This window comes from Zootoca vivipara, chromosome 7 (genome assembly GCF_963506605.1).
Source record: "Zootoca vivipara chromosome 7, rZooViv1.1, whole genome shotgun sequence".
NCBI classification, from domain to species: Eukaryota; Metazoa; Chordata; class Lepidosauria; order Squamata; family Lacertidae; genus Zootoca; species Zootoca vivipara.
The window spans coordinates 90,675,961-90,691,840 of NC_083282.1; the positions used below are offsets into that span (position 1 = coordinate 90,675,961).

A 15,880-nucleotide genomic window follows, 5' to 3' on the forward strand; every position below is an offset into this window, starting at 1 on the left:
GTCACTCCAAAATAGGGGAGGAAAAGCTATTACATATAGTTGAAATACATACGAATTCAAATGTTCATCAAATTAAATGAATAGCATTTTTAAAACTAAAAAAAAAATGTTTTCTGTAGCTCACAATTCAGAACTGCCAATGGTGAATGACACAATGCCCAGTAATGTAACTGGATTGTTTTTAAAAACAAAACAGTATTCATTACTTACACTGGCAATATCACAGCTTAACTTATTATTTACTAGATTTTTAAAATGTGGGTTGTAAAACTGGTTCTTACATTAGAATTTACAGTTTGTGGAGAATACTGTCCAAAGAATTTTCTAGCGGAGAATATTATCAAGAATATTCTCATTCTCAAGAATATTCTCCGGAGAATATTCTCACCTCACATCACTATTAAAACCTAACTTTCCAATGCACATCTTGGAATTGTAATATACCCTTTTACTGCTCCTTTGAGGAACAAGAGCTCTCTGGCAATGCAACTCAATCTCTTATGTAAAACTGTAGTTGCCCACCCTGAACTTTTGAAACAGGGATGGCTACAGGAATGAAATTAAAAGGGTTGTTTCTCTTTCAGTCAATATTTAATCAATAAAATGACTCAATAATATGACAGATTACTAACTATTGTTTTTTCCCCAACCTGTAGTGCCAGTGCAGGATCAAACATACAGTCTACCAGCTTAATGTTAATTAAGAATAAAAGTTAAAATCTGGCAACTTTCAAGCGTAGCTCAACTCATGTACAATATCCTTTATAAGGCTAATCCAAGATGCAGTCCTTGCAACTAGTGCTAACTAGAAAGAATTCTCATCCTCCACTTCTACCAACTCCCACAAAGCAATGATGGAATCGCTCTCTACCTGCTGCATTTGAAGGGAACCAAACTGCTTTCTGCTCCTGCCACATCATCTGCCAGAGAGCTGAGATTTTCAAACTCTTAACAGAGGTTAAGAGGCTTCACTTGCCTTAACAAATCCGTCCTTATGAAACAGCCGAGCTAGATCCTAGATGTGGGATCCCAAAAATTCAGCCTTCAGGTTCCAGAACAGGATTCTCCTAAGGACAAAGCACAGGTAAACAACAATATATCAGATTGCTAATATTACACTGTGTATTGGGAGAACAGAGGAGGGGCAGAGAACATTTAACAATGTCAAATGTTTATAATAACACTAATCTAAATCTTTCTTGCTTAATAATAACTGATTTAAATGATCCAGAAGACAGTTTTATTACTTTACTCATTGACAGAAAAATATAATCTCCAACAACTGCAGTTTGCATAGCTGATACATGCAAATTTCTACAGGCAACTGGGAATGATGGGTGACTTGGACTTCCCATTTATGTGAAGCCTCTTACAGCACTAGAATTCGATATGGTCAGTGCCTCCAAGACAGACAAGAAAAGGCTCCAACGAGCTGTAAGAATTGCAGAAAGGGTAATTGGTGCTAGCCTGCCTACAATAGAGACAATCTATGCTACCAGAGTTAAGAAGAGAGCAGAGAGAATTGCAGCAGATCCTTTACATCCTGGTCATCATCTGCTAGATTTACTCCCATCTGGACGCTGCTACAGGTCTTCATATACAAAATCGGCCAGGCACGGGAACAGTTTTTTCCCTTGTGCCATTAAATTGTTAAATTTGTAGATGTGTAGCTGAAGGGGAGGTCAATTATGGGTGGGTTTCTTTGTTTATTTGTATTGTGTGTGGAACAGTGTGTGTATGTTTACATTGCAATGTAGCTGAAACAAATTCCAAGTGTGTTGGAAAATGTTGTTGTTGTTGTTGTTGTTGTTGTTGTTGTTGTTGTTGTTTAGTCATTTAGTCGTGTCCGACTCTTTGTGACCCCATGTTGGAAAATGTACTTGGCCAATAATAAATTCTTCTTCTTCTTCCTCTTCCTCCTCCTCTTCTTCTTCTTCTTCTTCTTCTTCTTCTTCTTCTTCTTCTTCTTCTTCTTCTTCTTCTTCTTCTTCTAATGTTCATCAGCTGCTAATTTGTGCAACTGATTAGAACAGGCTTCCTCAACCTCGGCCCTCCAGATGTTTTTGGCCTACAACTCCCATTATCCCTAGCTAGCAGGACCAGTGGTCAGGGATGATGGGAACTGTAGTCTCAAAACATCTGGAGGGCTGAGGTTGAGGAAGCCTGGATTAGAACAAGCAGGATCAGTTGAGCGAAATGACTGCAACCTTTCAGCAAAATCCCACATAAAAGATTTTAAAGCAAAATCTAAAAGGGTTTGGCCAAGAACCTTTGGCCTTTGCCATATGAAATACTCTTACAAGTGATTCAAACAAGTGTGTGCCCCATTGTTCTGGTGGCTGGCATGTGTTTCGGGAGACAGCAGAGAAGTGCACCTTTTGGGGTGAAGTCAAACTGTTGGAAGGTTGTACTGTAGTGCCTGCTGTGGCTGTAGAGACCAATATGGGAGAGACATGTTTGGTTGCAGCTGGGGCAGATGACCGTGCCCAGTTGTGCTGCTGCAGATGCACTATGGAGTTTCATTACTCAGGTTACACTTAAATTAAATGGCTGGTTAACAAATTACATCAAAAGGTAATACACCATGGGATTTTGTGGTGAAATCTGCAATGTGCAATGAGGTTCCATGCATTAGTTTCACTGTAGAAAACAATGCTGTGGGTTGTCAGAGCCACGGACAGCTCTGTCTGTTTTCATGGTTGTGAACGCATGAGGGTGTAATTAATTAGCCATCCAGCTAAAATTAAAAAGGAATAAAACTAGATTTTTTAAAAAATGGCAGCAACTGGGTGTAAAGGACAAGAAATGTTAGTAGTGAGATAAGAAGGAAACTCAAGACTGTCATTTAGGTTACAGCTTACATGTATTTATGTAAAATTATGACTGTGCCCACTGACATCTTGAAATTGGTAAGCTAATGAACACCTTAGTGAGATAAAAGGCTGTTTATTCCTATTCAGATCACAGGTGATTAAACTGAAATTCATTATTGGTTGTATTTCAGGAGCTTCACACTGGAGTCTCCCTTTGAAGTATCTGTGCTCAAGAAAAGCCACCTTAATTAAGGTCGGTAACAGTGTTCCTGGGAGGTTGTAATGGTCTCCTACTGGCTTCTATTGCCCTTTTTATGTCATTTTTTTGTCTATTTACCATCAATGATGCTTAATGCACATGTCAGCAAGGAAGGCGCACACAGCCTCCCTGCTAGTATGGAACGGTCTCAGATCCCAGCCTATTGGCAGAGGTTTGGATTAAAATAAAGCTCTGTGTTTACTGAATAATCTTTTTGTTGTTTGGAATACTCTGACTATATTTTCATAAACTGCATTTTATACAGAGAAGAGATTGGTCCCTCCCCTCCACACACATCCAAATGAGAGGAGAAAAATCACAATTCAGTGTTAATGCTTTGAAATCTATGGTACTTTTCTTCAGTTCCTCCATTTGCACAGAATTTCTGACTGCACTAAAACTGCAGGTTCTACAATCACATTTCCCCCCCTTTAAACTCATATTACTTTCCTTGAAATTAATAAAGTATCTTCATATGCTAGAGGGGCAGTAGGTATACAGAGAAAATTATTGTCATCTTAGGTTGCTAACAGCAACACTTGGCCTTCAAAAAACTGATAGATTTGTTGTCAGCTATGCCTGATGCTCTTAACAGATGGAGGGGAAACTAAATTCTACTCACAAGTAGACCCACTAAAGTTAGTGGTTCCAAGTTAGTCACATCCACTTATTTCAATGGATCTACTCAAAGTATGATGACTAACAATGGATATAACCCAATGACAATATTAAATATTGTTGCTATAATAAATTTTGAAACCTGAAAGTATTTTATTATATTTTTTTACCCTGCATCTCCTCCCATAGCAGCCCAGAGTGGTACAAAATTAGATAAAAACAATCTAATTAAAATACTGTTAAGAAGCATTTTTATGTGGGTATCAGTAAAGGAGTTTATATATAACCCAGAGGTGCATTTTAAATAAAAGAAAACATTCTACTCATGTAAAATCACGCTGATTCCCGGACCATCCGTGGGTCAGATTGAGAAGGTGATTGGGCCGCATCTGGCCCATGGGCCTTAGGTTGCCTACCCCTGCTTATTCAAAACCCACACCATTGGGCATGGCCTATTTGGCAATGATGTGAGATAAGTCACCGCCCGCAGGGAGCACCCTGACTTTGGACCTCTCCCCCTGTAGAATTGTGTTTGTCTCCTATGGTGATGTAATTTCGCTTACAGTTTAAAATGTACCTGTTTGCCTGGACCTTTGGCAAGGAAGATTTGGGCTGATGACCTATTATTCAATGCCTTTTGTACTGCATTTGTGGGGCCTGCCTGGTGTTTTTACATGAGTAGAATGTGTGCTTTTATTTAAAATGCATCTCTGGGTTATTTGTGGGGCATAGGAATTTGTTCATATTTTTTTTTCAAAATACGGTATAGTCCAGCCCACCACATGGTCTGAGGGACAATGGACCAGCCCACGACTGAAAAAGGTTGCTGACCCCTGGAATAAGGTCTCCACCACAGATCTTAAGGCACAAGTCAGCAAGTATTGGAAAAGATGCTTCTATAAGTACTAAGGCCCTAAGTTGTCCAGGGCTTCTAATACTAATGCAAACACCTTGAACAGGAACCAATAGCTCAGAGGCAACCAGTGCCATGCTTTCTGGATTGGCGTTATATGATCGTACTTTGTTGCCCCATTTATTGGCCCTAATGAAGCTGGTCAATGCCCCCAGACACCAGCTTAGGACCTGAATAGTCTCTCCTGATTCAGATGAAATTCAACAGCATACCAGTATTCCAGTTAGTAATGTAGTCCTTCCTGTTTCAAGGACCCAAACTTGTTGTATAGCTGAAATATTTAAGACATTTCTACAGCCAAGTTCAGCATGCCAGGTTTTAAATTATGGGGAGATTCATCAGCATCAGAAGCCATCATCAGGCTGGCCGACCTCTTTCAGAATAGATCCCAAGTGGGCAATGTTTGCCTCAAACCTATTTTTCAGCAGACCTATAGGCTTGGAGCTTTGTATCAAACCTAAAGCACCTTGCCTTCACCCAGAGGAAATACACTGTTGAATCGTATCGAGTACTGTCAAGTCGCAACTTGGAGAGATGCACAACACAAAAAGATTTGTTTGGTTGATTCAAATCACCCTTACTGCTTTCTGGGTCCTCTGTTGCTGAGCTCTTTTGAGGAATCCAGATGGGAAGAGGCAATGGCCAGGTCTGCACATCATAGTAAGCGAAAGTGTGTCTTATCATGACCATATAAACATGCTGGCTCCCCACAAAGAGCCTGCAGTCGCTTTGCTCCCCGCAGAATTTTTAGTTCAGCACATAATGGTAACACAGCCAGGATTTAGCTTACAGTGTTGGGCAAACCCAGGATTGTGTTTAAAGTCTCTCCTCCCCAACCTTGGCTACAAATCATGGTTTAGGAGGAAATACTTTAACGGGTTCAGATGACACAGTATGCCTACCCTTGGATTATTTGCCAGTCCAACCTATAAAGTCCAGAGATGAGCAAAATAGCTGTTGGCTTCTTCACAGGAAACGGCGTATATATACATTAAGCCATAGTACAGCTTAGCGTGATATATGAACACGACCAATCTGTGTGTTTAGTGGGTCTCTTGGCCTAGAAACACACTATGAGAAGCTGAGGATCTAGAGTTGTTTAAACTCATTTTTATTAGGTAAAAAGTTATGTTTCCATCACCTAATTGGAGCAATCTAGTACATACCACATGCACACAATTTTTCAGCTTAATTACGGCCCCCAACTAGCTCACACTAAGAAATATTTTTAACCATCATCATTAACCTTGTTTTACAGGTTACACTCTCTTGTGACAAGTTTAACTACCGCTGCCCAAATGTTGTTGCTCTAATAAGCTTAGTGGATTAAAATTTAGCCATTTAAGTCTAATTGACCAACTTCTTATAAAGGCCTGTGACCTTGTACTCTATGTAAGAATATGACACACTGATATTGAGTGCAACTAGACATAAGAGGGGCACCACAGAGTCATGCAGAATCCTTATAAAGTATGCTTTGGGGGAGGAATGATTTAAACCACACCGTGGGGTGGTTTGGGACTCCTCCAAGTGCACTTTGCCCCTGAAGCAGCTTTTGCCTCTCCTGTCAGAAGTGAACTCACCCCCACCCTGAAAACACTGGTAAAAAGCATTGAGGGAGCAAACAATACAGGGTGGAAAGTTAATTACCTCTCATGCTGTGCATAAAAAGCTCCCTCCTTATGCACACTTTGAAGGGATTCAGTAGTAACCCAAACACCCTTCACCCCCCCCCCCCACTAAGAGGGGCTTTCACCAAAGGTAGAAAAGCAGTTACCATAGCAAGTAGAATTCAAACTCTTATATGACCCTAAGATGTTAAAGAAATTGAATTCTTTAGAAACTCCCAAAGCCTTCCATTTCACATACTAAATTACTGAACTGGTTAAATGAAAGAAACAATGAAGGCTTTCTTTTGGGAAAAGTTATTAAAAAGGGGGGGGGAAACAAGTCATCTAGAAGAGAGCCTTTTAACCTGGGCTGCTTATTGACTTATTTCTAAAAAAATAAGTATTTTTTTAAAATAAAAAAACAACTATATTAGGATTCAAATATACAAATCAAGCAGAAAAGGAAAGAAAGAAAACCAACATCAGTTGCCTCCCAGAAATGACAGGCATTAATATCATGCATGTGGCTTTGAGAGGATGCTGGCTAATTTTTAATATATCAAAACTGTGCAAGAGTTAAGGCAACATATTATCACCTCAAACAGTGTAGCTAAATATCCCAAAAAGCTGGGACCTAGTTAAATATGTAACCAGACCAGGTTATGAAAAAACAGTGCCAAGGTAATATAGATGGTTCATACCTTTCCTATGGAAAATATCCTGTCAGGAGAAAAAGAAATAAAGTACTTCTATGTATTGAGAAAGAAAGAGTCAGCAGAAACCCACTTGGAATAGCCTAAAGATGGAAGGTAAGAAACAACTATAGCTACAAAGGCATGAAGAACTGTTGTTATTTGACCTAAATATGAATTATATATAAAATCTAAAGCTGAAACCTCCACTACAATATGAACATGTCAAAATACATTAGCAATATACTGTTTATTCTATCAGATATTTATTCTATCTGCTGCTCGAGAGCCGTTTGACTGACATTATCCTGAAACCCGCCTGCTCACATAAAAAGCCTAATGCTTTTTTCTGCCCTAGAATCACCAGATTATGAATGTGAAACGAGAGCGCTAAGAGCAGAGCTCAGAAACTGTGACATCAGCAGCACCAGCAGAGTCAGAGTGACTTCATGAGACTGCGCACCACGGGCAGCAGCGAGAGGCCTGGCAGGGTGTCAAGTGCGTAAGAGGATGCGCCTCCAGTGTGGGTAAGCTACACTAATACCGGAGCAATCTTTCCAAATGTAGTAGCAATGGAAGCATCCAGCCAGGACCTATGCAAAGCAATTTATACTGTAGTTGATGGTTTTCCCTTTTCAAAGGTGTGGTTAACAGGAGAACTGGCTGTGTACAGTGTCTTGAAGCAAAATCTCCTGACAATGAGCTGCAAACAAGGAAGCAGACTTCTGCTTCTACGATGGAACTTCACCCTCCTCTGTGCGCCCCCCCCCCCCCGTTCCCATGCACCCTTTAAAATCTGTTCCAAAGGGTTTGGGGACCCTTCTGGTGAAGATAAGAATAAGCTCCAACAACTAAAAGGGTAGTCAATGTTTTCATTTTTTGAAAACTTCAAAGTTTTTCTTTCCTTTTTCTTAGAGGAACTCACTAGGACACCTTCAAAATCCCAGAATCTCAGGCACACTTAGGGCCAATGATTTATATGCATACATTATAGATGCATCTGACAAGAGTGAAAGAAAAACACACACTTTGGTTTGGTTTGCTGTTTTTTTGAGAAAGGAGGCTGTTTACAAAGGGCAAGGATGCTAGGTGGAAATGTGAATCATACTATTTAATGTGCAATGTTTCCTTATAGCCACCTGCAAAAGACCAAGGGAGAGATTTCAGAACAGCAACCATGTTAGCCCACTGTAGCTAACAAGTGATGCTAACATGCATTTTAATTTTATTATATATTTTACACTGTTGGTTTTACTTATATATATTTTTAGTTCAACTTGCTTTTTGCTTCTGACTTTTATAAGTAACTTTAACATACTGTACATTTTATATTTTATGTAAACCGCTTAGAGGCTTTCACAAGCTCTATATAAATTCTCTTGCACACACTCTACCCCCATAAAATAGCATCTGAATTCATTAATTAGCTTCCGTCTTTCTGCCTTACCCCCTACCCTTATTTTGGGAACTGCTACTACAAACACTTCATCCAACACACTATATCTTTGATATTCCTCCAGAAAAGTGACCATGGCCTGAAGTGGATTTTTCTGTGGAAGGACTGGGCTCTGTTCCATTCTGGTACTTAAAACCAAGTCATGAGCTCATATTTCTTTTCTTTCCAACTGTATGTTTTCTATACCAAGCTCTCATGGATGTAACTCAGGATTCTAGTAAAACAAATAAAATAGAATAGGCCCTGCCAGCCTTAAGCCTGTCTGCTTCTCACCCAGGAACTTCTCTACCATAAGGGGATGACTTTAAACAGATAAAACCACTAATTAAGATCTGTAAGAACAAAAATATGACACGACTGAGCCCTTGATGGTCCAGCTCTAGGCAAAGGACAGATAAGGACACACAAGTTTCTATGGAAGGTTCAAGACAGAAAACAACACATGCTTAATTCATTGAATTCTTCATCACAGGATGTTGGAAAGACCATCAGCATACCCTGACTTTTTAAAAGGATGGCATACAAGTATTAAATACTACTGGTCACATAACCTATTAAAAAAAAAAGGACCCCATGTTTGTAAGAGGATCAGTCCCAAAATACTCTGAGGCAAATGAAAAGTGTTGCTGCTCAAAGGTTATTTGGAATGGTGGAAGATTAGTTGCTTAGTGAATAGAGTGCAGGCCTGTAAGAAAGAATGGGTATTCCAATAAGTCTATGAATAATGTTAGGCTGTCAAACTGGATGGCAGCTCAACAAATAAAGAATGAGGAGTCAATGCTAAATGGGGAATGAAGGTGGTTGAGAGTAAAGGACTCAAAGACTACATTTAGAAGACTTCAAACTCTTCACAGAGTGCAAGAGGGTTTTTTCCTTCTGGTTCCTGGTATTGCCTATGAGAACAATACAATTGAGAATTTCTTTCATGTCACTGAGAAGAACAAGACCACTGAGTTGAAGGTTAACCTCAGTGCTTATATCATGGGAGGGTAAGCATTGGACACCATCTATTTTAGATATTATATTGCTATCAGATTGTGTGCTAAATAGCTTTCTCCTCAATCAATGGGGCATGGTGCGCACCAAGTGACCTGCCATGGGGCAAACAGCAGCTTGGGGAGGATATATTTTAATTGGGGAAATGACTGCGAGGGGAGGGTTAAACTCACACTCCTCCCGCATCTCCACTGTTTCAATCCGAATTGGAACTTTCCAAAGTGTCATTAACATAAAAAAAAAAACCCAAACAAACAAACAGCGAGAGACCCTGTTCATGAATCTCTAGGCATGCCTGAAGTCAGAAGGTATATTTTGACATGTCAAGACAGGATACAAGGAGGTAAAGTTTGGATCATCATTCCAACTGCAAAACAAAGGAAGGTGAATTGAAGTGGCACTGGGTAGAAGGGAAGGGTGTTTAGGCAGGGATGTGTCCAGGCAAAGTACACACAGAGAAAGAGGAGCTTAGTTCCCATCCTGCCAGCTGTTTTAGTTTCTTCTGCACAAGGGAAACCGAATCACACACTACAGTGCAATGGTCATCCATTTTTGTAAGGGTGTGGCATTCAAAAGATTCTAACCTTAGCTGTGCTTTTTTGCCACTTCACGTTTTACAATGCCAGTAAGAAAAGTGTGCACTCTGGTCAAATACTACCAGGCAATGCAAGCTCATAAATGAGACAAAGTGTCCTGCACTGCATGTACTGCCAACTGAGATATTCTTTCCTTGAAACAGAGTACAGTGGAACCTCTGCTTATGGACATAATCGGTTCCAGAGGTCCGTACATAAGTCAATCCGGGTCACTGGTAGAAGCGCTGTTGTGCGCAGGTGCATTTGGCGGCAGCGCGCTTCTGCGCATGTGCAGACAGCGGCAGCCGCTTCTGCGTGTGCACGAATCATGGCAACCCCGGTATTTACTTCTGGGTTTGCCGCGGTTGCAACATGGATTGGGCCCAAGTAGAGGCAGTTGTGGATTGTGGTTGTGGATTGTGGATTGTGGTTGCAACATGGATTGTTGTGGATTGTGGATTGTGATTGTTGTGGATTGTGGTTGCAACATGGATTGGGCCCAAGTAGAGCAGTGACAGCAGTCACGAAATTAAAAGACGCCTGCTTCTTGGGAGAAAAGCAATGACAAACCTAGACAGCATCTTAAAAAGCAGAGACATCACTTAAAAAGCAGAGACATCACCTTGCCGACAAAGGTCCGTATAGTTAAAGCTATGGTTTTCCCAGTAGTGATGTATGGAAGTGAGAGCTGGACCATAAAGAAGGCTGATCGCCGAAGAATTGATGCTTTTGAATTATGGTGCTGGAGGAGACTCTTGAGAGTCCCGTGGACTGCAAGAAGATCAAACCTATCCATTCTTAAGGAAATCAGCCCTGAGTGCTCCCTGGAAGGACAGATCGTGAAGCTCAGGCTCCAATACTTTGGCCACCTCATGAGAAGAGAAGAATCCTTGGAAAAGACCCTGATGTTGGGAAAGATTGAGGGCACTAGGAGAAGGGGACGACAGAGGACGAGATGGTTGGACAGTGTTCTCGAAGCTACGAACATGAGTTTGACCAAACTGCGGGAGGCAGTACAAGACAGGAGTGCCTGGCGTGCTATGGTCCATGGGGTCACGAAGAGTCGGACACGACTAAACGACTAAACAACAACAACAAGAGGCAGTTGTAAGTAGAGGTTCTACTGTATTCAGGTTTATAGCACTCCACCCAGCCTTAAGAAAAACAAGGGCTGCAGGGTGAGGACATATTTCAAGTTTCTGGACAACCTGGCGATTATTCCAGCCTGGCCCCATACAAACACCATTAAATACTTGGCTGTACTCAGAAAAAGCTAGCAGAGAATTCAGAAATGCCCATGTTAGGGATCAAATATATTTCAAATTTCTGTCAAGTAAGATTAACAGTAACAGCCAACTAAGTCTTATTTTTAGTTTCTTTCTCTCTATATGTAAAATAAATAAATATCACCTTAGGAATTTTGAAAGTAGTGGCAACAATATTCCCTTGGGTACTTAACATAATATATTGCTGATTTATGAGCACGCTGGGTACAGCTTTTTCTAGGGAACACTGAAGCTCAGTACAAATGTTACACTTAACCATGGTACCAAGACCCTGGATGTTGCCTTAACCCTTGATGACTCCAAACTTACAAGGTATTTTGGAGAGGACCTATAGGGACTCCCATCACACCTAACCAGTATCCATGCTGCCAGGGCTTGATGGAAGCTGAGCGTCCAAGAACCTACCGTATGGAGCGCCACAAGTTCCTGACAGTTTGCATTTCTTAGTACAGGAGGTATTGATCTGATGTGTAGAGATCTTTCCTATTCTAATTAATTCAAGAGGGTTCTGGAAGCTTGTGTGTGTGAAAGAAACAAGCAGAAGGTTCATGGTGTTTGGGTTATTCCTTCAGAGAAGTCAAGCACTGTACAGCTGGTACAGATTCTGTTATCTCTTCTGTCAAGGTCAAGCTGACTATAATAATAAGGCCAGAAGGAGCTTGGGTTTCACTTTCTCTTTCTGTCTCTCTTCCTTCTGGTGTGGTGTTCTGTATACTGTATAGTGTTAAAGTTTAGTCTTATTATAAGTTATTGTAAGTTTAAGTTAGGGCTGCTGCAATTAGATTTCTTATGGACAGTGCCAATCCTGAATGTATTTTGTATTTTTGACCATTATGCTCATTTGCCTTCAGTAGCAGTAAAGCTCTGCTGGATGAAATACAATTGCCTCTGGTCTATTTTGGGGGGAATCCTGCAACGTGTTTAAGTTTTTACTCTGCTAACACTATGTCGGAGTTCTGCTCTGGATTAATAATGAGTAGAATTCCGTGACAGTTCCTATCCCTGCATTAAGAAATAGTTTACTACAAACCAGGACCATAAATCAGTTTCAATACTTCCTTCTTTTAATAAACCACAGTTAAAGCTGACCATAGTTTGTCCTTTCCAGATATAACAATAAACAGAAGTTAGAGGAAAAACGGGAAGCAGGTGCTTCGAGTCCCCAAAGACAGGAGCAAGCCCAAGGCTCCCCCACATAGCACGAAACTGCAGTTTATTGTGATATTCAAGCTGGGTCATGGAAGCCATTGGTTAGTTTACTGAGCTAAGTCTTGTCCTTGAGAGCATACAAAAGTCAACCATGAAACTTACTTGTTACCTGCAAGCAAAGAGGCTGGGCAAGTGGGGCAACAGTTTTTCATACTTCCTTCAATGAAGTAAATGCTTAACCACTTCATGAAGATTCACTTCAAAGGAGGCTTGATATCCTGCTTGGAACCAATCCTTAACCTAGGCTTTATATTCAGGTATAAGGTAAAGGCAAAGGTAAAGGTACCCCTGACTGTTAGGTCCAGTCATGGGGGTTGCGTGCTCATCTCACTTTATAGGCCGAGGGAGCCGGCGTTTGTCCGCAGACAGCTTCTTTGTCATGTGGCCAGCATGACTAAGCCGCTTCTGGCAAACCAGAGCAGTGCACAGAAACTCCATTTACCTTCCCGCCAGAGTGGTACCTATTTATCTACTTGCACTTGACGTGCTATCGAACTGCTAGGTGGGCAGGAGCTGGGACCAAACAATGGGAGCTCACCCCGCCGCGGGGATTCGAACTGCCGACCTTCTGATTGGCAAGCCCTAGGCTCTGTGGTTTAGACCACAGCGCCACCCACGTCCCATATTCAGGTATAATAAACCTCAAATCTGGCCTTGACACCTGAAATATAGATCCCGCTCCTGCCAATCTAGCAGTTCGAAAGCATGTCAAAGTGCAAGTAGATAAATAGGTACTGCCCTGGCAGGAAGGTAAACGGCATTTCCATGCGCTGCTCTGGTTTTGCGACTGGACTTAACTGTCAGGGGTCCTTTACCTTTATACTATTAGACACAATCTCATCAGCATCCTTGCAAGTGCTATTACAGTATTGACTGTGCACTCTATTCCACCGATATTCTATGGCAGCAGTTTTCAGACTATACCCATGCTAGGACATCTCCCTCCTTGGTGCTCATTTCCCCAAAGTGCTTCATTCAGCAGATTGTCAGGTCTACGCACAGCTGGTGATTCATGGACCATTTTTAGCATACTTGCTTTTTAGCAGCCCCTGTTAGTAACCAGACTGGCAACTATGCAATATATTTTATCTGGAAAAGTTTTGGAATTAAAGACTGTTACATAAGCGAGGCAGTGTTACTTCCGCATTTGGCATCCTTAAAACATGTTACTACCACCACCACCACCAAAAAAGCATGTGCAACAGGAAACAGGAAGGCACCATTTCACCAATAGGATTTTAGTTTGTAAATTAACCATAACACCACGTGGGAGAGACAGGACCTCCTTTCATATTTGAAAAAATAAAGGCTAGTCCCAGTTCTGGGCACCACAATCGAAGGAGGATACTGATAAGCCTCAACGTGTATAGAGGAAGGTGACTAAGATAATATATCTAAAGTGCTGTCACAAGGAAGATGGAACAAGCTTGTTTTCTTCTACTCCAGAGGGGAGGACCCAAACCAATGGCTTCAAGAAAGGAGATTCCAACTAAACATGAGGAAGAACTTTCTGATGGCTAACAGCTGTCTGACAATGGAATAGACTCCCTCAGAAAGTGGCAGACTCTCCTTCCTGGGAGGCTTTTAAGCAGAGGCTGGATGGCTATTTGTCATGGATGAGATTTCTGCATTGCAGGGTGCTGGACTTGGATGATTCTTGCAACTAACTCTAGAATTCTATGAAGTACACAAAACAAGCCGAATTCTGTTGCTTTCATTCAGTTGGCAGATGGCGAAGAAAACTGGGACATGTCTCATTTCTACAAGATCTTTAAATCTGATATAGTTACGTACAACTGTCGGAAATCATAAATGAGCCGTTTTGGGGGGGGGGGGGAAGATGTAAAGACAAATAACCAGAAGCTTCAAAGATGGACTACATAGTTATTTTTGTTACTCTATTCCTTGCTTTCAGTGTTTTATTTATTCATTAAATTGATATCCCACCTTTCGTCCAAAAGGAGCCCAGAGCAGCAAACAAGTGTTTTTAAAAAATCTTAAAAGCAAATCCAATACAGATATAGACTAACATATCAGCAAGTCTGCCATCACATTTTCAGATTTATCTCTACAACTATGGCTTGTTCCTGACCTGCTTCCTCACATTGTATTCAAGCTAGCATCCTCAATACGGTACTGAGAGCATGCAGCAAACAAGGAAAAACACCAACCTCCCTTAATAACCTGTTTACCCAAGGCTAACAAATCTGGGGTAACACACGGATAAGCAAGAGAAAAGAGCAAGAATTCACACTCAACTCTGAACCTGCTATGTGAATTTTTTTACTTCAATGTAATACGGTCTTATGGACACCTCTCCATGGAAACCGTTGTAAAAGCCTGTCCATGTCTGGAAAAGGACAGAGCTACATATTACAAATGTTTGCATGTAACTCATTATAATGGCTGTTCCCTACCACCAACACCCAAAAAAGGATCTCCACGAGGAAGTAATGCCTAGCAGAGAAATAGCAAGGGGGGAGAGAAAGAGATACTAATCTTTTCTCCACCCACTTTTCTGCTCTGAATCACCCACCAATCTGGCCACCCTCCAAGCTAGGCTCCAAACATCTGCTAACTTCCCCTAAAACGCATTTGATATCCTGCAAGGGAAAGTGTGACTGGGAGCGGGTGACCTGGAGAAGAAACACAGGAGGTAGGGAAAGGGTTATGCACCTCCTCTCTGCCCTCCTATTTCATCACACACACAAAGCTGATTTTTCAAAGATAAAGGGGCCATCAGGAGTAGAATCCAGTAACTCTTGAGTCTGGATACCCTAAAACTCCACTTCAGAGAGGAAACCAAACTCAAGATTTCCCATGCTGGACAGCTCCAAGAGGAGTATACCTACCATGCACTGAGAATTCCCTACATTTTCTGGACAAAGACAGGATTCCGCAGGCTTAACTGAAACAGTCTTTATACATTAAGCACAGGTGAATACCCATAAGGTATGAAAAATAAAACGATCTTGGAGATTGCTGGTGGGTCAAGTTTCACTGTTAAGCAAATGAATTTATTACATAGTTGAGAAACGTAATTCTCATCCTAATTACTAAGCGTGTGAAACTGACATTCCATGCACCACCACTGTAAAGAGAACATATTGCCAAGCAGTTATAAGTCTCCTACATTACCTTCCCCTTCAAAAGATTCCCCAGCAGGTCAACAAACTGCTTGCAAATTCTACATTTTATAAGAAATTTCATAGCTTGGTTCTAATGCACTAGTGGGTCACAAGCCCAAAGTCAGAAGCCATTATGTGAGCATGGCAGAGACAGTAAATGGAGCTCCAGAGGCACAAATGCTTAGAATCTGAATGCAAGAGTAAATGACACCATGATTCAATTAAACATACCCAAGAATGTGTTTGTGCTTTCCAACTCCTGGACTTCTTTATGGACTACTCAAAATTGAAAGTGAGCAAAACTAATGAGCATAAAATGGATTAA

At 41.1% G+C, this 15,880-nt stretch overlaps 1 protein-coding gene across 2 annotated transcripts in view; it reads right to left on the reverse strand.

The window, feature by feature from the left end:
* DNAJC5 (DnaJ heat shock protein family (Hsp40) member C5) overlaps positions 1–15,880 on the reverse strand; it is a 54,455-nt gene that overhangs the window by 30,057 nt on the left and 8,518 nt on the right. The window contains exons 2-3 of one of the 2 annotated variants that reach the window (XM_060277358.1): positions 10,555–10,720; positions 977–1,067 (exon numbers count right to left, since the gene is read on the reverse strand). The gene's annotated coding sequence lies outside the window, so the exon portion shown is untranslated. The remainder of the gene's footprint in view (positions 1–976; positions 1,068–10,554; positions 10,721–15,880) is intronic. The other variant, XM_035121646.2, reaches the window with a different exon arrangement.